Source organism: Chamaea fasciata, unplaced genomic scaffold (genome assembly GCF_029207755.1).
Source record: "Chamaea fasciata isolate MVZ Bird 193981 ecotype frontalis unplaced genomic scaffold, bChaFas1.0.hap1 SCAF_7, whole genome shotgun sequence".
Taxonomy (NCBI): Eukaryota; Metazoa; Chordata; class Aves; order Passeriformes; family Sylviidae; genus Chamaea; species Chamaea fasciata.
The window spans coordinates 22,471,503-22,495,239 of record NW_027094092.1 but is presented as its reverse complement, the minus strand read 5'-3'; the positions used below and the strand labels follow the sequence as shown (position 1 = coordinate 22,495,239).

Genomic DNA, 23,737 nt, shown 5'->3' with positions numbered 1-23,737 from the left:
GTGTTTCTAAGCCTAAATGACTTCCAGGCTAGCATGCAAATATTCACAACATTCCAAGATAGCATGCAAATAATAGTAAGCACAATTCCTCAAAGTCAGCTCTGACAGACCCTAAAACAGCACTATGCTCCTTAGTGTGTGCAGGTACACAGACTTAATTCAGGACCACCAGCAGAAGGTAAGAACAGCTTAAGAATTAAAGGAACTGCATTTTTCCTAAAGAGTTTGTTTAAGGAATTTTGGCTAGCAAGCAGATGAGGGGAGAAAACTTTGGATGGATAACATTAGTTGATTTAAAATATTTTGTATTTCAGTCATGGTCAGAAATCTATTTGCCATAGAATCAGAATATACTGAGTTGGAAGGGAAACATCTGGATCATCAAAAGTCCAATTTCTGGGTACCTCTCGGGTGCTAGGCAAAGCTGAGAGAAGAAATGAGTGTGAAACAGCACTAGCTAGAAGAATTATCCAATAATAAACTACTGAGATGCCCAAGTAATGCATTATCTCCAGGAAGATGGGTGTGGTGTTAAAAATTGTGTGGGAAAGAAACCAGGAGAAGTGATGAGTCAGCAAATAACCGGTTAAAATATCTAGCTTTAGCTGTGAGGCACTGGCCTGCTCAAAATCATACTTGGACCAGAGCCTAATACTCTCCAGCTGCTCCCTTCCACCATAAACTCAGGGGCACTATTTTTGGCCAAAAAGGCTGGGGCAGACCCAGGAGAGTCCTATGGAAGTCCTAGAAACAAGCCCATGAGAAACAAGCCAAACAAGGCATGCAGCTACTCCCTCATTCCCCAGTTCCCCCGGTGAGATGGACACCACTAGCTCTGCTGGGAACCAGTGCAGCACCGCAGTTATTTCTGTTCTCTAAACAAAACTCTGCTGGCCTTGGATGATTAGATGCTTGGAGCCAAGGAGCAGGTGGAATAATTTTGTTTGGCAGTGGTTCAGATCTGGCAGTGCCTCAAGGGACGACAAACGCAAGCAATGTTCAAGGGTTTAACAACACTCAGTCCAAGGCAAATTGTGAAGACCACAGAGTGGTGTGAATTGAGAAGCCCCATTAGGCAGCAGATGTGTGAGGGACTCTCCTGGCAGGGCACAGGCAGGCACAGCAGGTCCTGAGAGGAGAGGTGAGGGGAAGAGAAAGCTGTGCTGGCCAACTCTACCCCAGCCACCAGGATCACAAACCCAGCCTGCCACAGGCCCACTTAGTGCTAGCAGTGAAGGACAGTTGATCTAAGCTGTCAAAAGCAGTTTCTTTATTAGTACAACCAAAAAGTTATCTCTGGGCAGCTTAGCTCAAAACATCAAATAAAGCTGATATTAACACCAAAGTGTAGGATTTGTCTATGCAGCCAGAAAAAAATAGAATTAAGAGAGCAGTCTCCAAAGAAATTAAGCTGCCCGTAGCCCTGTTTATTGTCAATTGGAGCATTTGATGGCTCATTCAACAAAGGTCTAAGTATCATTTCGCCCCAGCCCCAAATTCCCACACAAGGTATCACATTTGCTTGGCCCACAACTTCAAACTTTGCTAACAATTGTTCCTGCTACATGGATTGTTCCCATAGGAGAAAATTATTTTGGGTAGGAGGCACTCAAATCCAGAACAACGGCTCTGAGGCTGTTTGGCCCTCTTCATTCTGCAGCTTGTTTTGCTGAACTCCTCAAGGACATTAAAGAAGACATTGACAAGAAAGTAGGGAGAGCTACATTTACAAGAATTCCTTGTAAGCACCAGCCTCTGAAAAGCAGACTGGGATACTGCTGCTTATAGGAAAGTAGAAATGAATGCTTTTGGTATATTGCTTTCTCAAAGGACGAGAATAACTTTCTGTTCATTCCACATGAAGATTTATAGTGGGCTCTAATTCCCTGCAAAGGAGCAGAGAGTACTCCATAAAGGATGGACATGGAAACTATGCAGACAAGACTGCTGTTGGGTTAACATTTACTTTAACTCTAATTTTCTGGTGACACATATAAGTGTTTGAAAATAATAAAGGTTGTCAAAATATTTTCCATAATAAACTCCTACGCACAGCACATGTACAAGACCAGCACAGTTTCCTACCCAGCTGGTGTACTAGCTGCTACCAAGATATTATCTGATTACTAAGATGCCATTGCAGCTCGTGTGGGAGCTTGCCTTCTCACACAATGGGCTGAAGCATTGCCCCTCCTTGTCCTTACTTCTCTTAGCTTGCACAGTGTCCTGCATTCTCACAAGTGGTGACATTCGGGAAGTGGAGGATTTCTCATGTAGGGGTAACTAGTGATCCCAAAGTTATCAATTACTTCAAAATCAAGGCAGGGGAAGGCTCTATATAAGTCTGCAATAAAGGCTGATGTATAATGCCTCTGGGTAGATTGCAGAAGACAACAACAAGTCACAACTCCCCTGTGTTACTCCACACTCATATGGTTACATGTGCAGGATGCAAGGGCATGGGGCATTTCCATTCTTGCTAAACACAGCAGCAAGACAGAAAAAAAAAATGAATTTAAGATGTACTCTCAGTTGGAGAACGGCAGATTCATTCCCACTACCTCTTATAACTGGCTTGGGATACAAGCTCTGGAGCAGGGATCCTGAGGCTCTTTATTTCAGACCTTCATTTTATGCCTTAGTAAAGCTTCTTTCCTCCTCCTTTCCCCAGCCACCCCCCCCCCCCATACACACTTTTATTAATTGGAGATATAAATAGAGAAACAAACAAAAAAGTCCTCAAAAACCCATAACAGGGTGAGGCACCCATGCTTTCTGCCATAATAACATTCTCTAATTAAAACACAAAGCAGCCAGGGCTACAGGATTAATGGACATGGTTTCCTCTTTTCAAGTCTTGCCTGCTGACAGATCGCCTCATTCCTTCCTTGCTCTTGAACCTCTCAGGAAAAAAAAATAATCCAGTTTGCTTATCTTACAGTGTGGGGTTGCCATGGAAACCGCATCCCCCTGTGAGATGCTCTGTCATAACATTTCAGCACTGTATGGAAGGCTTAAAGACACAGCATCCTCTACTCTGAGGCTCCTGAGCTAGCCAGAGTCTTTGCAGATGAGCAGCTGTCAAACCTAGTGGAAGTCTAAAGTTGGGAGGGAGAGATAGAGAAGTAACAGTAGAAATACTCAGTTGCCCGGTTCTTTGCAAAAATTCTCTTCTTGCATTGGCAGATAATATTGACGAAGAAGTCCTTCAGTTTGGTGTAAGACACATTTTACTCTTCAGAGAACCTGTCCCCTGACCGCCTGTTGAAAAAAAAAGAGTGCTGGCACCAAAACATAACCCATCATTCTACCATGGGGTAGCACAAAGCACCTCTTTAGTCAGGGTTTTATGTCAGATTAGTCTTTGAGCCCTATTTCTCAGTTCTTTTGTAAGAAAGGAGGGGAAAAGTAGCAAGCACAATAATTGCCCATAATGGGAACAGGCCTCCTATAGCCTGCTCCTTAATTACAGGGATGGCTTCCAGGCTGTAATCACTAGGGGTCCAGATGGAAGTTCTCCAAGCTCTTTGAGGGACAGAATGTGTCAGTTATTAATTAAACATATGAGGCAATTAGCCTCAAAACTTCGTAGTAAATCACTACAGCTGTGTTACTTTCACTTTTTCCTTTGGTGAGTGCAAGTCAAATGCACAGTGCATTTCCCAGGGGGGTCGCAAAGACTGCAGCCAAAAAGCATTCCCAAACAAGACCTTTGTAGTTGGGTGGAAAAAAGTATCTGCAGAAAGCTTGTTTTCAGAAGTCAGCTACTTCACAGTCACATCCCTCATGAGAGACGATGGATTCTGTGTACGAAAGCTATTCATCACTCAAGCTGTCTGGTGTGGAAGGCAGCTCAACTCTCTCTGCCACCCCAAATAGCAGGCTGGAGTTGTTCTGGTGCAGCAGCAGGAGGAAACCACTCCTGTGATTGACGTGGCCCATATTCCAGCATCAGCTATCAACTGTAATTAATTATTTTGGGCCTTGTCAAGATTTGTGTCTTGGTAGACTCCAGCACATCTAGGACCCTGTTGCTGGTTGGTCAAAACAGCTTGAAAATTAGATGCTGTGTTGCAATTCTTTGTCTATCTCCAAGTTCAGAAACCAGGCCAAAACCACCACAGTTGTTAAAACCCAGTAATAGTGATTTATTCCAGTATTTGTCTTCACAGACAAAAACTCTCTCAGTCACATCAAGGCAGCCTGACGTCAGTGCATTGTTAGTCGGCTTTTTACTCCGTGGTTCAGTGCCACAGTCGGAGATTCTATCAACTACAAAAACCTCAGTTAGTTTCCCTACACTTTTCTCACATGTAGCTGACAAAAGATGCAGTAAGTCATAATTGACAACAGTAAGAACTGGGTGGTGACCTCAGCCCTGTTTTGCTCTAACAGAAAAAGAACTTCAACTCAATTTTACTCTAATATATAAAGAACTTTGACCCTTTCCTTAGACATTTTAGCATGCTTGGAGAAAACACTTTGAGAAAACTCACAGGAAAAATGGAGAAGAACAAAACAGGCAGGCTGTAATCACAGGCTGCAAGCTCCCCCTGCTACTTGACAAAAACACAGCAAGAGGAGTCAAGGAGGCTTCTTTGGAGTGAGCAGCCACTGGATTCTCAAGAAGGGTCAGTGATGATTGCTTGCCCAGTTCAGGGAACACAGCAGCCTGAAGGAGACTTGAACCCACTAAAAGTTATGTAAGTTAGAGGAGGACACACATATCCTCTTGCCATGGAAGAGGATAGAACAGAGCCAAGAGCACACCAAGCAGACCTTTAGTACACTTGAATTTAACAAGATGACAGATGACTGATGTGCAGAATAGTAAGTACTTTGTGTGCAAGCCGCTCTCATTTATAAATTTATTTCCCACTTTTGCTCAACAGGCCAGACATGAATAAAATAAAGGGGCTTTCTCTGGCAAACCAGATTACTGTGTTGAGCTGTTAAGACAAAAACTGGATGCAGATTCTCATGTCTACCTCATCCTTGTCCTGGTATTGTAACTCATGTTTGACTGTCATGTAAGCAGGGAGACATTTTTGCAGATTTTCTGAAATTAATACTATCAAATTCAAACTGAAATACCAAATACTGCTCAAAGTAAAGCCTTTCAGAATGTTTGCAGTGAACAGAAAGTAAAGCAAAATATTACCATTGTCTTTGTTTTTAAAAGTCTGGGTAAAGTTAAATTGAATGACTTTATAGTGGATTTGCAACATCTCTAAAGCTTTATGCTTAGAAAAGGGTAGATAATACTCAATACATGTAGCCAGACACACATGGAAACTTTTAATAGGGCACTCTCCCTACAGTACATTGGAACAAACTTCTCAATTCTCTGCATAGCCAGTGCCATTCTCAACATAAACTTGATAGCATTTTCTCAGCACTCCAAAGAAAACAGTCAGAAACTAAGAGACCTTGTGCTCCCTAAGAATAGAAATGCTCCTTAATATACTTAAGGATTATTCCAGAAGGGAAAACAAAACAAAACAAAAAAATAAAAATAACCTAAACAACATGAAAAAACCACCAAACAACAACACAAAAAACCAAACAAACAAATGAACAAATATCCAGAAGACAAACAAACAAATGAACAAAAAAAGAAAGAAAGAAAACAAAACAAACAAACCTTACCCCCAGGAACTAAGGCACTTGTCATCATGTCCTTATGAAAAGGGGGAAGAAGGAACAACCAGCAGACACAAATTTTAAGCTGGGTTTCTAAATTGGGTGTACAAAGTCCATCATTGTACAGGCCTTCCCGGAGTAATCAAAATGTTACAGTAAAGGAGTATTTTCATTTTCCCAAATTTTAACCAAAAAAGCATAACATGAAATTTAAAAAATTGAAGTGATTTAATCACACCAGTACATTTAAACCTTGAGAGTCTTTGACATTCATGAAAGCAGGGAAGTTGGTCTGTATACAGAGGATTACCCAAGAGTAACCTGATAAAAAAACAAGACTCAAAATCAACACAAACATCAAAAGAATAACCTCTAATTAAATATGCTGGGGATTTTTTCAGCCTATTACTGAGTGCTGATCTTTTCTGAATTCCCAGGGCTCAGGCAGGAATAACAACATTAAACATTCTGTGTGTTTTTGGAAGAATAGAAATAAGGGAGAACTGACACAAATTGCTTAAAATTCCTATTAAGATCCTTCGCCTTGTACTTACAAAAAGGTGGAACTCAGTTCTGGTCAACTCAGCTCATATTTTCACTGCCAAACAAGCCCCAAGAACACAGTGGCCAAGGAGCTTCTGTTTTCTGGAGGTCACTGGAAAGCTGTTACATCATTTTGTGATGCACAGGCAGACTGTTTTTGTCCTTCAGAGGTTTTTTCTTTGGTAATGGTTTTGGACCTCTCTGCCTAATTGCACCCACTTCATCTGTGGAGAGAGATTTATAATGGAACATAATTTTGAGGGATTAACTTTGATGCTGGTACATGGCGCATGCAGAAGTGACAGCAAAAAATTTATATTAGCTGTTGCTCCTGCCAAAGAATAACAGAGAAGCTTATTACACAGGCAATCTAACTCCCAAATTAGTGCTGATTTTAACCCCAAGGCACTTTAGTGCTGTTGATGATGGGAAGAAGGAGCAAATATGAAACAAAAAACCATCAAGAACCTAGCTGCCAATTTTTATTCTTGAGTGGGGTGACCAAAGTCTGTTCAGGTACAAATCTCAAAGGCAGCAAGAGCTGAAGACAGAGCCCAAAAAATTACGGGAGGAATCAGGATTCTTACAGAAAGTTTCTTGGGGAACTTCTAGTCCAGCATTTCTAATTCAGAAGCCTGGCAGAACATCAGTTTTCTCCCTCCCTCCCTACTACTGAAGAATTCTCCTAGAAGTTGTGTCCAAGGCAAAGCTGAATGACCTCAGTATTAATTATAATGGCAGCAATCATGATCCCACCTGCAAAAGGATACAGGTAGGAAGATGGGCCTCCATCTATACCAGTTCTTTGCTGCCGCAGTTCTCTTCGAACAGAGCTCAAGTGGACAGAACATTCACTGTAAACAAGCTGTGAACTGTGGAGCTTCAAATATTGCCAGTGCTGTGATTCACCACTGGTGTGGTTCTACTAACAGACCTAAATCACTGCAAGCAATGGAAGAGAAATAAATCTGGACAAACAAGATAAACTGGGCCCCTTTCATCAGAAGTATTCATCAGAAGAAAGGAGGGTTATTTAGTATCTGTCATTTGAGAAACACCTGAAGCCAGCCTTAAATATTCACAACATGATGTGCTTAATTAGGAAGCGAGGCTAGAAACTCTGCCCTGGAAAGACCATGACACACTGTAACCAGAAAGTTTACATTTGACTTCACTACAAAGGAATCCTGACTCCCCAGATCACCTGAACCGTTTTCTATTCCTCATGTTTTCCCATGGGCAGTTGATGCCTCCGTGTAATTAGTTGCAAATTTATTTCCCCTCTCCTGACCTTTATGCTTTAAGAGGAAAAGGCAACTTCTGTGATAGAAGTGTCCTGTAGAACTCAAGTGCCCATCTATGCAAAATAATTTCTCCTGAAGTTCTCTTTCAAAAGCAGGGTAATGCCTTCCACAGCTCTCACTGAAATCAGCTGTAGTTCTTCTATCAAGTTCCAAGCTGAAGCCGTCTTAACTGAAATGCTGTGTATGTATGTAAAGTTTGTCCATGGTTTGCACAGATCCTCGGAGGATTAATTCAACCAAATAAAGATTGTTATCATAGATAATTGAAGACCCATTAAAAATGAGACAAATCTCCTTGCAACACATCTAAGAGGTTAAAAGTAAGGTATTTCTTCTTAGTCTTTTATTTTCTGCTCATTGATACTATGCTTCCCACTTGGATTTGTTGTTGGCCTCAACAATAAATCTGTGTAATCTCTCTTAAAACTATTGCTTAACAAGACTTGTTACCCCTATTCACACTATGCATGGCTATTCTTATAGCTGAGTAGAGCTACTTTATGGTGAATTCTCAACTATCTCAATGTCTCCAACTGCTACTGAAAGGCAGCATAGCAGATGGAGGCATCAAGGGAGAGATTTGTCCTCAGATCAACTCCAGTAGAGGAACTCCTCAGTCACATCATGTACTCCTGAGCATGGCAAGACCAGGCTGACAGTCTGGGTTTGACAGTTGGTGACATCTCTTGTGTTCACTTGTTAATAGAGCTTAGAAAAGCTTTTTATGGCAGCTGACAGAAGCCAGAGTAGTAACTTAAGATAGGTTCATGCTACACTTATTTTGCTAGTGTTTGGTTTAATGAAGTACTCCCATAAATTTTCAAGGTAGACCCCACTCACCAGAGAATGCCCAGATTAGACAGGGACAGGTACCTTAAAGGATTCAAAGACCAGCCTTATAATTTTGCTAAAGAGTAACTGTGACTCCCTGCTCTGAAAACTGGTGGGTCAGCCCGAGGTCTAGCATGAAGGGGCTGTAGGCAGATATTTAGCACTATGGCTTAAAAAAAATCATTACTACAGACTGAATAAGCAGAACTGTGGGTGCCAAATGAGAGGGTAGCATCAAACAGGGCAGATGGAGCCATGAGCTGCAGGAGGTGAGAGAGCAGACAGAGGGTTGTATCCTGCACTGTGAGCACTGTATGGGGCTAATGCTGGACAAAGAGAGCAAGCAGAGACTACAGCTCACCAGCCTCTCCAGAGAAATCTGCTCCCAGCCTCCAAAAGCGTACTTTTCATAAATCAGCCAACAGCTCCTTAATGTGCAACTGTACCCTCAACACCACAACATGAGGAGAGATGCATCCAATCAGGGATGGCTCCGGAGGGCTATGCCAGCACAAGTAGCTGAGTAAATTACAACATTCTCCTCAGGATCATTACAGAAAAAGAACAGTTGGAAACAAGATCCTGGAATATGAATGGTTTGCAAAGAAATCCAGATAACAAAGCACAGTTAATGTACATAGAGCTGTGGTGTCTGATAACATGAGAGTTGATTAAAAGACCAAGGGGTGCCAAAAATATGCTTCAAGTGAAAAAAAGCCAAACATAACCACAACAAAACAAAAACAAAAACAAAAACAAACAAACAACAACAACAAAAAACCATTAGAAGCAACACATGTAATGGAAAAGGGGAAAAAAAAAAAAAGAATTCCTTAGCACAAGGCCACAAACCATACAAAAGGGCCTTTAAGACCACAGGCTCTACTGCTGGACACTGATATCTGTGGCATGTGCAGCAGGGCCAAATCAAACACACCACGGCTAGGTTCGAGTAAGGCAATAATGCAGCTTTGTGTGAAGATGCAAACTCGAGTTCTGGAGGCAGTAGGATGGCAACACCATCCTACATATCTAAGGCTCTGTTTACTCGTTGTCCTGATGTCATTGTATTACTTCCAGTTCCAGAAGCACTTTTCTAAACACTGTCTCTGGCATCTCTTCAGTGCCATATAGGCAAAGGCAAAAACAACTTTTCCATCTATTTTCCTTCCTCTCTTTCTGCAAGTCTGTTTCTTTGTAAAAAAGACAGCAACATCAGTAAAGTCATCCAGCAAAAGGAAAGTGGTTACAGTTTCTCCTAAAAGGGATGCTGTAGCCATGAAACTATCACTACAGTTAGTGATTTGAAGTCTAATGGAGCAGGAAGCAGCAAAGTATGCAATAAAACTTCCAGAGAATATCCACGCTAAGCCCACCAAGCACACATTAGGCTAGAAGTAGCTGTGGCCGTACCGAATTCAAGGTCCTCGAGATGACACTTGCCTGTGCCCAAAATAAGCTGCTTCATTCAACATCCTTTAAGGCTGATTGAAGCAGACAGTCTCAGCCGTTCTCACACACAAGCCACACAAGCCACACAAGTTCAGCAGCTCTGCGCATTCTCTTCAATTGTATGCGCTTGCCCTTTGAGTTTGCTTTAGGTATCACACTCAAAAATTCTAGAGATTCCTCAGACTATGCAGGGATACAGGTCTGATCAAGCCACACATCCCTACAGCAGCAACAGCACTAAGGGCAGGACCACGTCTTGCTTTTCATACAGTGCTGGTGACCGGAGCTGGAAGAGGGTAACCCAGACCAGAAATCAGGAGTGTTCACTGGCAATGCTGGCTCTGGCACAAACCTTACCTACAGCACTCTGCTTTGGCAGCTCCCATAGCAGCCCATGGTACATCTGTGTCTCAGTTTTCTCACCTGTATAACATGGGCAGAACACACCATTTCTGGATCTCACTGGAGTGCTGCACTACCTGTGGTTTGCTCACTTCAACAGAGAGACCAAACAGCACATTTCCTCCGGTAAGTACATCAAGAGACAAGTACTAGTCCAAACTTGAAGGATATATGAAAAGTTAATATCTTTGAGTCTCCTTTATACCCACCAGCAAAATCCACCCACTTGTGCAATTTGCTTTGAAATAAGGCAGAAAGCACTAATTGTTCAGATTTATTTGCTGGCTGGAGCACCTAAGAGTATGTATTCTCTGCAGACATGAACTTGCTCTGTTCCGGGGCTTGAGAAAATACCAGTTTTGCTGGTGCACAGCATTATCTTTCGAAAAAATTCACCACAGCATGCACTACATGCACTTGCCTGACTAAACTTAGATTTTAAATGAGAACAAATATATTGCTATGAAAAGCCCAAGACACGTCTGAGCAAGTTATTTCCAGATGATTTTCCTGTGAACATCTAACAAAACTGAAGTTTACATTAAATATACACTGAGGATCTTCTCTTTCTTTTGAGGGCAATCAACATACTAGTTCCTCTGCCCCAGGAGGTACTGGCACAATCCACTCTGATTAGATTCAGAAGGGGGAGCAAACAGACAATTACTCTGATAACAATCTTATCTGAGGACAGAAATGAGATTAGCGGCCTAACTGCAGTGATTCTTACCCAGATACACTGTTAAATTCCCACTAACCCAGCATGGGACTGAGAAGGAATTTCCCAATGGAGCCCATTGGCAAGTAAAGTGGGGTGCAATCCTTCCCCTACTAGTCCTTGTCCAGCAAAGGGAATTATCTGTTAGGACCCAGTGGCCATGAACAGCACATATTCCAGGCTAGACATGTTTCTTCCTTCTAGTATCCAACTGTTACACAGAATCTTGTAAGCAAAAAACAGAGTAAAATTGGCAAAGACCCTTCCCTGCCAATAGGGAACGATTCCCTCCTGCTGGCTCTCCTGTTCTTTAATTTTTGCAAGTCTACTCTCTAAATTCTCAGATAGTACTCGTTAACCTCTCATGAACCTAATGACCAATGCTGTTGTGAAGTCCTCCATAAAGTTTTGTTTGTACTTCTGTAACTTGATCTCATTGTTTTTAGTTATTGCATTTAAAATTGCCAAATCAACTCCTGCCCCCTGGGTGTTTATTGCCTTCACATATCTGGAACAATGTCCAGTAACAGACAGGGCAACATGATGGGATATTAACAGAACTTCTCCAAGATAAGGATCCCAAATAAGTCTGCACTTTAATCCCACAAAGACAGGTGATTAATGCAGGGACAGGACAGAAGCCTAGCTGCTCAGAAGGTTGCTTGCACCATGCCTATACCATAGGGTTTACACAGGGGCCTTGTAAATATCACCTGCAGTGGACACCACACACCAGTCTTGAGATGTCAGCTTTAGTGCCAATAAATCCAGATGCTGTAGGCTCTGCTCTGGACCTGGGGGAATGTGCCTGTGGGTGGGGACACCTTCAGCAGCTGAGCTACAAATTTTGTATTGCTGATGTTGTTTAATGAACTTTTCACATTGTCCAGTTGTAGGAAGAGGTCAAAGACCAAAAAAACCCCACAGATTCACCAGAAATGCCATACCCAAAAGGAATAATAATTTCAACCGTCTGGATAAATCAAGCTGAAGGTGATTTGAAAACTGATAAAAGGCAGAGGGTTAAACTTTCTTCATGCAGTATATGACAGCATCGTGCTTCAGTATTTGCAGTTTTCTTTACACATCTATTTAGACTAAGATGAATAACCTTATAAAAATACATAAGTAAGCAGCAGAAGAAATGGGCCAACTGCTGTACTTCTGCTCTGCTGATCTGAATTCATGGCATTTAGTTTTAATCCCTCATATAGGAAGTTTATTTATACAGACAGGGATTTTGGGAAATCTGCAGGATTAGTCAATCTACAGCATTCTCAGGGCATGAATTTTAGCATCAGAATTACACTGCCTGGATATTCAATGCCTAGAGTAAATATTTGGGTTGATGAAGGTTAAACAGATTAGACAAGATGAAGCCAGGGTTCTCTGCTTATTTACACAGAAGCTTAAATATTGCTGCTCTTCATTGAAGAAGCCTAATTAAAAAGAAAATCCCACAAAAACAACAAACAAAACATACTCACCCAACCTGAAGTGAGATAGCACCAAGATTTCTATCATCTTTAACCTGAGTAGGCATATGACAAAGCCACGCACTGAATCACAAATCTCACACTCCTTAGCCTCCTTATGGGAAATATGCAGAGGAAACAAGAGCTTCAGCACAAGCTTGCTGCTCTGGGTTTCAGCTGCACCAGGGAAATGGGATAAACAACCCCCCTCCCGGTTCCATTCAAAAACAAGAGGGAAATAATTGGTGTGAAAACCATTTACAGTTCAGTTACACTTTTGTGATGTGAAGAGGCAGTTATGCACAAGGCTGTCTGGGACCTGATCATGTCCATAAATCCTACTGAGGAGAGGATTTCCAAACATTTCCAGCAATGCCACACATCAGCTTTCATCAAAATCAGCAATAAATTCCCATCCATAATAGGCAAAGCAGTGTTAAACTAAGTCCAATTCCTACGTCCACCTGCTGTATCCTCCAAGCTTAGTGACATTTTTCCATGTCATATCAAGTCCCTGATCCAAGGCCCCTCCACTGCCAATAGGTTTTGGATCAGCTGGGAAAGGACCAGTAGGTAAGCGCTAGACACAAAAAGCAAAATTTTGAATTCACTCTTTGATAGATTAAGATTGAAAACAAAATGACAAGGCAGGTATGCCGGCAGGTACACAGCTGGCACAAGCTAGAAGTTTGAGGAGTGGCCAAGCATTAGTTCACATTTCAGTCCATTTGTTCAGTTCCAATTTCTGAAATAATTTTATTAAAAAAGAACAGACATTAAACTGTTTTCTATTAAGGCATCAAGGAAAAAAAAACCAAAACAAAACAAACAAAAAAAAACCAACAAAACAAAAAACACTTGTGTCTAAATTAACTACTAAATTAGCACTACTTTTACTTGCTGGATTTCCACCCTTCACTACTGCTCATCACTCAGCCCTGACCCCGCTGAGGTTGTGTTTTGTTTACTACAGTCTCAAGAAAAATTGTGTACAAATTTCAGGCCCTTTGGAGGAAGAATTTCCACCAATCCATGTTTACTCTGATCAGATGTAACATTCCTAAGAAGCTCTCAGCTGACTGCCTTTGAAGTCTGAAGAAAAAGGGAGGGGTGGGAGGGGTTGGGGGAGCATATAAAAAAAAATTAAAAATAAAAACCAGTCGACCTTGAAAGCTGCATTTCTTCCCTTAAAGGAAGAAGTCTCCAGGGACTCTTGAGCAAAATAAAAAGAAAATTCTCCAGATCCTTATCTTGTATTATTTTTGAGAGCGTTTTCTTTTGTTCCTTTCCTCTTGTCGTATCTTGGACTAAAAGACTTTCACAGACACAGCACATGTGCAAGCAGTCCATACACCATTCCAGATCTGTGCCCTCCAGGCCAGGGCAACTCCTCCCACTTCAGCTTTTCCTTTTCAGGAAAAGCACAGCCCAGCCTCAGACCCAAGCATGACAAGAAAATTTTCATGACAGGCAGCCTGCTGAGTTCTGCAAAGGTAAAGCATTGACCCGGAGTGAATTCCCACCCACAAAAGCAGTCTCACAGCCAGTCACACCTTGTGATGGGTCAGTGACCGGACAGCGCTTACACAGCACTCAGACTTGCACACCGACAACCCTCAGAGCTGCACTGTGACCTCTCACACAGCCATGGCTGAAAATATTATTTCATCAGACACAGCTTGCACTTACCCCAAAAATGTCAGTGGGGACTAAGTTAACTTTAACAGGGCAAAAAAAGGGGCTGCTTTTCCTGTTTTGCTTCTCTGTCTGCTGCCATGTCTTCGGCGTTCCTCTCCTCCTCTCTCAAACTCAGCTCCTCCTCTGTTAGCCTGCCCTATTAACCTTCTCCATATCCCACCCACCCAAATTTGCACATTATTAAGCATCCAGAGCCTTTTGTTCAGGTCGTTAAACAAAAGCATGGCTACTGCATTTCCTGGCAAGAGGTGTCTCATACCCGGCAATCACTTAGAGCAGCTCTAATAGATTCATTACTCCCAAACACAAAATCTGGGCACGCCAGACAGGCGAATTCAAGGACGTGTCCTTTCCCGAATTCCACAGAGCAAGATAAGCCTGTGAGCCTTGTGCTTACTTTATCTTAACTAAGAGACTTCCCCCGTTTTCTCACTCGGTAAGAAACTAATTATTTGCCACTGAGGCATGGAATAGGTTAAAGTTTGCTCTGTCTTGTCTCAGTTCCCTTTGCAGATTAGGGGGAAACAATGAAGTCTCCGCACTTTGTGATATTGCTAATGCTTCCTGTGGGGATAGCAGCGCCGGCTGCAAAGAGGATTATGATTACAGTTTAAAAGGAGTGTGCACTGCACTGCCGCAAGAGGCACAGGCTTATCAGGAAAGAAACCGAGCTGCCCCCAAACTATGCACTTGGGACTCCTGCCTGCCTTCGGTTCTGGCTGATGGCTCTGCCTCAGATCACACACCAGCTTATGAGGAGTGATAACGCAGGAGGTGATCTTGGAGGGGCCGAGGGGATAAATGAGTAACGCTGTGCAAACAGCTTGCAAACATTCACCATCAGAACACACAGCGATGTTTACAGATCATCCCACCACATTCAACTGCAACAAAACACCGGGCTGGCCAGGGCACAGCAGAGTGCAGGGGCTGTGCATTCCTGGCCACAGTTGGGAAATTTGAAAGAAAAAGTGGTGGAGCAGTACTAGCCGTGGTGATGTTGGCTGGCCTTCCACAGGCAAGGCTGCAAATGCTTTGAAAAGCACAGCATCGTCAGCGAGATCTCTTCCCCGCAGATTTAGCTTTGAGGTGCAGCTTCAGTGCTGGTAAAGGGCCTCTGTCAGTCTCCGAGCTGAGCACAGAGTGGACTCACTGAAGGAATAACAAATTGCCACTGTGGAGTCACAAGACATATTTCTACCACTGGGCCCTGTAAGGTACCAGGAACAAGACACAAGTTTATTTACACCCATTCATCTCTACCAGCACAACTGATTTTTTATAATGCCAAGGCTTTGGCCAAAACAGCAATCAAAAATTTCTTGACTTCCAATAGTGCTTAACCTACAGGATGCAACTAATGGTCAGCATGGCACATTTTTCCCCTTTGTGTAGTTCAGCCAGCATGAAAACCTGTATCCTCCTGGTAGACACATCCTGACATGGGTCAGGATGGTTTTGTCCTTCCTGTTGGCTTGATTTTTGTGTTTGGTTTGATTGTTGTTTGTTTCTTTTTTTAAACACTGCCTATGCTTGCTCTCTTCCAAGTCATTTGTACAACTGATACAAGCTGAAGTTATCAGATATTCCCCCTCACCCCTATTTCTATTAAGAGGGGCTTAATAGCTCTCTATATGCTAGCTAGAGGCTACAACAACAAACAATAGCATTAATGCATGTTTCTCCTGAATTTTTACAGCCTTAAAAATCCTTGAGCTTCACCCAGCATGGCACTGTCTAATTACACACTGCTGTTCTAAGAAGTCTTTGCCAGCTCTCACCACACATCAGAAAAACCACAGACCAAACCTTCCAAGCAGTCATAGTACCGAACAAACAACAGTTTTAAGATGCTCACAAGGCACTTCCATGAATTGTTGCATGCTTTAAACCAAACCGACTTCTGCAGAGGGATAAGGTCTCTTAGAGTCAGTGAAAGCTGGATGCTTTTTGCCAACTGAAATAAACCTTCTTGTGCTGGTACAGTTCATGCATCTCTACTAACCTTTGCTGCTGGATGCCAGACTTGCCTAGGTTTCGTCTCTATCCACTGCTCCTTACCATTAATCTCTGTTGAAGAGGGAATAGAGCTGAAAGACCAAAGACTTTCCTGGCTTATGGCTGTTATAAAACACCACAGAAATTTTCCCATCAAAATGACCTCAACCAGCTTGTGCTTTAAGGGACTTGAGAGCCCCAGTAGAGACCTGAATCCTGTTGGGCTAATGTTTTCCCCTTTAACTCTGAGAACAATGACGGCAGAGACACACATTATTAAATTAAATAAAGTCACTGTCTTTCAAATTTTGATCAGGTCATCATGTGGGCCCTGAACCTTGGAAAGGACAACCTTCAGTGCAGTTCTCAATTTCACATGCTGAGAGCCAGGTGACTTACGGTATGCAAGGAAACTTCGTACCTCAGGAAAAATGTCCTGCTTGATGATGTTTTAGAGATTACTGAAAAGATTAAGGGGATTACTTGATAACAGGTTTTACACAAGGCAACAGTGAGAGGAAAAGCAACCTAAGCAAGGAGGACCAACACAGAAGGTAAGTGAAGCAATCCAAAGAAATCTATCTAGGTGGAGTTTGAATAAGTAAGTTTGAGAAACAGCAAATTGAGAAGACTGGATGCAGGTCTAGTTAAAGGCATTTCATCACTACCTCTGCAGAAAAGTTGTTCTGGTTTGCAACATGGATATTGAATTGTATCAGCAGCATTCCACAAACTTTCCACTCAAATCTAGTCAATGTGTCTCTGCTCCTTCCATCCTCAGTGCCTCAGAGCCCCTTTGACTGACAGTGGCATTCATAATCATACTGTAGAGATCTTTGATACCCCCCATAAAGGGGACCCGTCCACAGGATGGGTTGTTGATTTAAAACAAAGGAAAAGCAGACACCCTTTGCCAGGCTATCACTGGCAGTGATACAGATAGAAAAGCATTTTGCAAAGGACAGCTCTCAGTGGTTGGGCAGAGACAATCAAAACTGCTATCAGGGAAAGCTGGAAACAAAGAATCAGAAGTAGCTATACAGGCAACCTTTACACACCTCTGTCCTGTTTGACAATGCAGGACTAAGCCTACATAAAGTCTACCTTAAGATTTAACTGAAAAACAAATTATTTAGATAACTAAATGTCCGACTTTTAGAAAAGACTAGGTACACAGAAAAATTTCCGCCACAGTAAACAGGAGGAGCATCAACAATTCATGTTAAAACAAGTTATTTTCCAACACGGGCCTCAATGTCAAATGCAGTGATTCATTTTAGGACTTGCACAGACTCAGCAATGCGTTTCTCACCAGTCATCTCTACCACAGCAAAAGCGAACCAGGCTGAACTGAACTGACCACATCATACCCAAGAGCTCCACACTTCTACAGCCTCCTGAGCCTGCTCATCTGAAACGCATTTAGCACTCTCAATACGTTAAACAGGGAAGTGTTTGCTGTCTTGCTTGGATTTATCTCACTCTGCCTATACAGACACTTTGGTATATCAACTTCCAGAATGCAATTTATACATTTCTAGAATCAATTAGAATCCCTAAGCTTTTACAAAAGGAAATGAAAAATATTACTGTCAAACGTCCATCAGACCTAGAAGCCTATGTGACTGCCATACATTAAAGAAATTAAAAGGCTGCATTTGAGATAGTATATGCTCTTCCCATCCCTATCTTGAAAGGCTACGATTAAAGCACTCTAAGAATCAAAATTCAATTTCTTTCAGGTCTTGCAAACAACATTGGCCTTGAGCTGAATGCTGCCAGCCTGACTGCAGCCTTTGAGGAGATTAGGTTTTTACCAGCCAACTATGAGAATCTTAAATCCAGTGTTAATCCTAATTCCCATTTAACCACATCTTCATTGTGCAGCAAAAGCAGGCTGTGCATGAACTTGCACGTTTGTTCTTCCATGTGCAGTGATCGGTGTCACCAACAACAGACGCTAAACTTCATGTATGTTTAAGAAACACATTCTGACCCTGGTTTACAGAAAATCACGGCAAAAGAGAGACTGGAGCTGGAAAGAGAGTTTGTCACACTGGGATGATTCCTGAGAGATTATATGAATCTCTCAGCACAAATTTTTCAGCACAAAAGCTTTTATCGGCCAATCACAGGAGACTTGAGTCCTGGCTTGGAAGAAAACAAGATGGAAGAAAACCAGGTCACAAGGACACAGCAGCAACTGTGACCCTGACTCCATGATCACGGTGCAGTGGTGCTGCCAGCATCTACCCACCAATACGTAATCACGGAGATGACAATCACTGAGGCTGCAGAAAGCACTGCCCATCATCACCATGATCATGGTCACTGCCAGGATAAGTTTCTGGGGGCAAAAGACTCAGCATTTCCTCTGAGCAAGCCCTTGCTCCCCTCTCCTCTTGGAGGTTCTGAAACTGGCATGGGCCACCTTGCCACCCTCACATACGAGCCCCAGGGGATCAGGTCAGATCAAGGTGAAGCCTTCCCACTATTCACCGGAACAAAGGCAATTGTTTAGGTGCAATTCTTGGTCTCCTAAGGCTGAGCTGGCACAGACTGGCTACAGAGGCTTTTGCTAAAGTTGTCTCTTCCCAGTGTAAAGACCAAGGAGTGAAAGTGGATATTCCTATGTCCTTTCTAACATCACTTTACACCAATTACCTTTCAAATTGCATTATGGAAGTCAAATTGGACTCATCTCCAGGCTGCCAAGCTTGCTGGATCATCCATGGCAAGGTCAGATCATTCAGTGCCTCTTGGTATTCATAGACAAGGAATACTGATCTCAGAGACAAAGCAACTGAAAGTGAGGACAGACTGCTGCTTGGTCTGCTATCAAATGGGACAATTTCAATTCATTTACAAAGAAGTTCTCACAGATCTTTGGGAAAAAAATTAGTATTTCCTGTGTTTAAAGCACAAGAATTCATTGCAGATGAAAGGAATCTTTCAGGAAACACATTCCCAAGAGAACAAAAATGTATTTGGCACCAGTGCCTGTTACAAGCAAAAGAACCTCCCTACAGGCAAGGCAGCCAACATCTGCTGGAAATGGCAATTTTTATTTTTTTTTTTTAGTAAGAACAGTAATTTCTGAAAACCTCTATTTTCACCAACCTCAAAATCAGCTACCTTAACTTCCCAAACTAAAAATGTGATGAGATTCAGGGACTACATTCTCTAAATGGGGGCACAGCTATATTTCCTTCTCCTAGCAACTGGCTATTACTTGCTAGTTGCTCACTGGGACTCTCCAGTGGAGATCCCAATAAAGTTGTGGTGCACTGCAGTAACAGTAGGCTGAGCATCAGCTGAGCTGTGGTAGCTCTCCCTGTGCATGCTCATCCCCTGCAGATGATGTGAGGTAATTTAATTTAGCAGTGATAGAACTTAGTTAAATTGCATTACCTTTCATTTGCCATGGGCTAAGACCACACACATGGACAACAACCACAGCTCATCCAACAAGTAGTTTGACTGAGTGTCTGGATTCTGGAATACTGCAGACTGGATCGTACAGACTTCTTGCCTAAAGTTCAAGCCAATATTTGAACTGAGAACTTTCTCTTTCTCAGAAGGTGATCTACCAATCATACTGCTACATGTCCTGGGGTAAGGTATCTTCAGTCTTGGGAATCTGGAAACACAAAAATTCTTGGGGGAAATAATTACTGCTACACTGGAGACTGAAATCTTTCAGAGCACAACAACTCCAATGTTTTAAACCTCAGTTTCTCTGAGAGGAGAGCACAGATATGTCCAGTATGAGCCAATAGGAACTTTGCCTCTTTACTGTCATGGCTGCATCTCCCACAACTTTTCTCACTTCAGAAAGATAGATTAGTACATGCAGAGAATCCACAGCCAGCTTCTGAAAGATGGCAACTTGCAAGACTGAGGTTGCTGTTAACCAGCATTTCCACAGCCCTTCTTTCCTCATGCAGTCAAAAGAAAGGAGAATTATAAGTTTTAAGACTATGCAGGCATGTAAAAGAAAAAAAAAAGGCAGAAGTAATTTATCAAAGAGGGTGACCCATTCCCTTCCAACAAATGCCCTTTACAGACCATGCCTGCATATCCCACTGCCTCTTTGGCTAGTCCAGCAACCTGCTTCACAGGCTCATCCAAAAGCCTGACTCTGCATGGCACATTTCCTCAGGCATAGTAGAGGATTTTGTTTTGCGTTTAATCTGCAGAGATTACCTACATATTTAATCAGAAAAGTGACATTGACATGTCATGTACTTACACTCCACTGTAAATCCTACTTTTCTCACTGTCAACACCATCTTCTAGCATGGAAGGAGGGATTGTGATGGAAGAATGCACCTCAAGCTCCCTTCCCTTTGCACACACAAAAAGGCAAATGGAAAATGCAAAGAAGTTGCACAATTTAAAATTCATGTCTGCAAAACAACTATGGAGACATTGAGAGCCACCTGTTTATTTATGCAACCTTAAATGTTCAAGATTAAGCAAAAAAGCACCTTTTGTGAGAAACAAGAATTTGAAAAAAGTAGAGTTTTTTTCCCTGTGATCGCAAAAATTTCAGGGGGAATAATTTCTCATTAAAAAAAATATTGTTTACAATTCCTAAAGACACCCACTGAGAAATATAAGAATTAGACAAAAAAAAATCCACTGAAAATGGCCTTTAAATATACATGAGATTGACAAGGGAATTGTAACTGTCTATGCTGGGAAAAAATACAAGGGGGTGGGGTGAATAGCTATTTCTTCTCACACACACACTGACTTAAAGTAATACATTTGCTAAAAGCCAAACGAGAAACCACGGTCAACACAATGCTTAGTGCACTATGCATTTTCATAATATTTAGAACAATCCACATTAAAACAGCTTTCCCTAAAGCTGACTTCCCAAATGTCCTATCCAATCTACCTTAGGATGCCCCAAGCTATACAGCACCTCAACAAACTCATGTCAAATGAGAAAGGAAAAGCCTATTCCACATTGTCTCACTGCTATCCAGCCTCTTTACCTTGCTGCATCCAGTGTCTTCTTAGTCTCAACCCCAAATAAATCCCTGCAGCAATCCTTTCCATACTGCTTGCCCTTGCTCCTGCCCCCCAGGTGATACATGTTGGCAACCAAACACTTCAGCTGCAAAATGGAAAAGACTGATGCTTTGAAGATTTGAAATAAGCTGGCAGCTCATATTTAAGAGTAAAAATACCTTAAAAATAATAAATAAACAGCACTGTAGGTTCACAGAAACCTGAAAGCCATAAGCTTAATGGCCTAGATAGCCCTGCAGCTCAGTGATTTGGGCTCTCTTGAGGGCTAAAATTGCCTGGCTAGTCTTGATTAAAAAGATAAGCACAGACAGACCCATTGCTCTAACATATTTCAGAGAACGCTAAAGGAATGACTGAGTCTCATGGGTCTAATAATACACAATTTCAGTTATTTATATCACTGGCTAGCCAAGTATTTACCTGGTTCCAAAGCAGAACATTAACAGAATCTCTGTAGAGTTGAATGAGATATTCCTAACAGGTCAAAAAACTTCAGCCAAAAACCTAAATAAACAGAACAGCAGCTCCTCACAGGTACAGAAAGAATCCCCTGAGGAATTTGCCTGGCTGCCTCCTGCACAGACTTCTCCAGCCCAGCCACTTTGGGCAGCAACAGCAGAGAAGCCACAGCACTGCAGAGCCACTGCAAACACAGTACCTGCTCAGTATCAAACACAAGCCTTTCTGTCCAGTTCATGACAGCCACAGAGGAAATATTCCCAACCTGTGTGTCTCCCGGAGCCAATGTCCTCCCTGCCTTAGGGTGATGAGGCAAGACACCCAGGAGGATCAGAGTCTCCTCAGTGAGACACTGGTATCCTGTACCGCTGTAGGACACTTGTGTTCCATCTGTGCAGGGAGGCTGGTCCATCCCACCCCAGGGCCCTCAGGTCCATGACTGGATGAGTTGCTCTGGCAGGGACAGACCTGCCTCACAACAGAGGCATCCTTGGCACCGTGGGCATCCAGTGTGAGCTCTTCAGCCATGTCCTAGCCTTTCCTGTAGGGTGCTGGTTGCAGGGAGCACCTGGCCTACACCACACCTTCAGATGGGCTCAAATGTTTGTACAGAATTGGTCTATCCAAATGATGGGTGCATCAGTCCTCCTTGTCACTGGGAGAAGTGGCTAAAAGATGAAAAGTTACTTTAAACTTAAATTTCTAACAGAACTGTCCTTTTAGAGTTGAATAGCATCATTCTCACTTCCCCTCCATCAGCTCCATATGTTGAAAGGGTTAAAAAAGACAGCAGAACCATTAGCATTTTGATAGCTTTCCACACATGTATAGCAAAGTCTTTAAAATTCATTGCACTGAGATAATCCTTCAAGTCTAGCATTTCCTCCTCAGCTTGAGGCAACCAACTGGTTTTCCTCCCCTTAATACCTTAATAGAAAGCTCCAAGGAGTTGCCAGACTAGAAGTCTCAAATATGCTCGAGAAAAGCAGAGTCCTGAAGTTCAAGAGAAGTCATGTAAGGTGTCTGGGGCTTAATTAAGAAACAACTATAGGGGGCATCTTATTAGATACTGCAAACCCCTAGAGATCCTGACTTCTGTACATCACAGCTCACAACACATGCACACGCTTTTTTCCTTCCAAAATGCTGAGCACACACAGCTTTCACTAATTTCAGCTGCCACAGAAGGGGCTCAGCATCTCTGAAGAATGAACAAATTAAAAACCTTGACCCTTATTCCACTTAAGCTCAGGGACTTGAGCTCTCATCAAGATCAAGGCTGAATTTTCTTTTTTTTTTAACACTATTACAATCTCGAGAACAAAGCTGTGATTTTGCACAACTGGCATTAATACTCAGCAGCTCCACACCTGTGCCTGGGAAGTTGTTATTTTTTTTACTGCATGTGCTGTTTTAATAACTCCAAAGCAAATTGCTTTCTCAAGGAAGCGCCTGGGAGTGCCTCGGGGCAGAGAAAGAGGCCATCCCGCTTTGTGGCTTTGATTAGGTTTGTTGCAGTGAAAACAGGCAAATGCTTCAGGAGCGCATCACTCCTCAGATACCACTAAAAGGTAGGACTCAAGGAGTCACTAACATTTTAAGGGCTATTAGGCCTGATTATATGCTCTTCCCAAACACTATTTTTGGGAGAAAACAATCTGAAAAAAACGATCTGTTCAAAGGAAAATGCTTGTTATGAACCTCTGCACACTTCTAAGGAAATTTAACTGGTAAGAAGTTCACATTCAACAGGAAGAAACAGTAACAGTGAATGCACTGCAGTACTGTGTGGAAAAGAAGGTTCAGATCTCAGGGCCATCACCTGTACTCTCCCACACTCTAGTGCATATCCCAAGCCATGAAATATTGACTCTTTTGTCTGAGGTAGGAATTTCCCCGCTCCCAACCCCATTCCTTCCAGAACTTCAGTTCTTGATTTTCTATGAGAAGAAAATCAATCAACCAAGCCTGGCCCCTAACCTCCCCCTGCAAAAAAATCTCCAAACACCTCACAAATAGAGCTTCATTTACAGAGAAAAAGTTGTCCTATCCTAATTCAGTAAATACACAATTAACATAGCCAAAAGAAGAAAAGGCCTTAGCAACATATCATCAAATTGCTTGGGACATTTGGCTCCAAAAGCACAGAAAAGCAAGTCAATTATTTAGCT

The 23,737-nt window shown here is 42.3% G+C and overlaps 1 protein-coding gene across 4 annotated transcripts in view; it reads right to left on the bottom strand.

Annotated features, from left to right (window-relative positions):
* Nucleotides 1-23,737, bottom strand: part of TSPAN18 (tetraspanin 18) — a 120,731-nt gene that overhangs the window by 83,755 nt on the left and 13,239 nt on the right. The window contains exon 1 of one of the 4 annotated variants that reach the window (XM_066187901.1): nucleotides 21,071-21,087. The exons of the other annotated variants lie outside the window; for them this stretch is intronic. The gene's annotated coding sequence lies outside the window, so the exon portion shown is untranslated. Of the gene's footprint in view, nucleotides 1-21,070; nucleotides 21,088-23,737 lie in introns of those variants that run through there. 4 annotated transcript variants of the gene reach the window in all.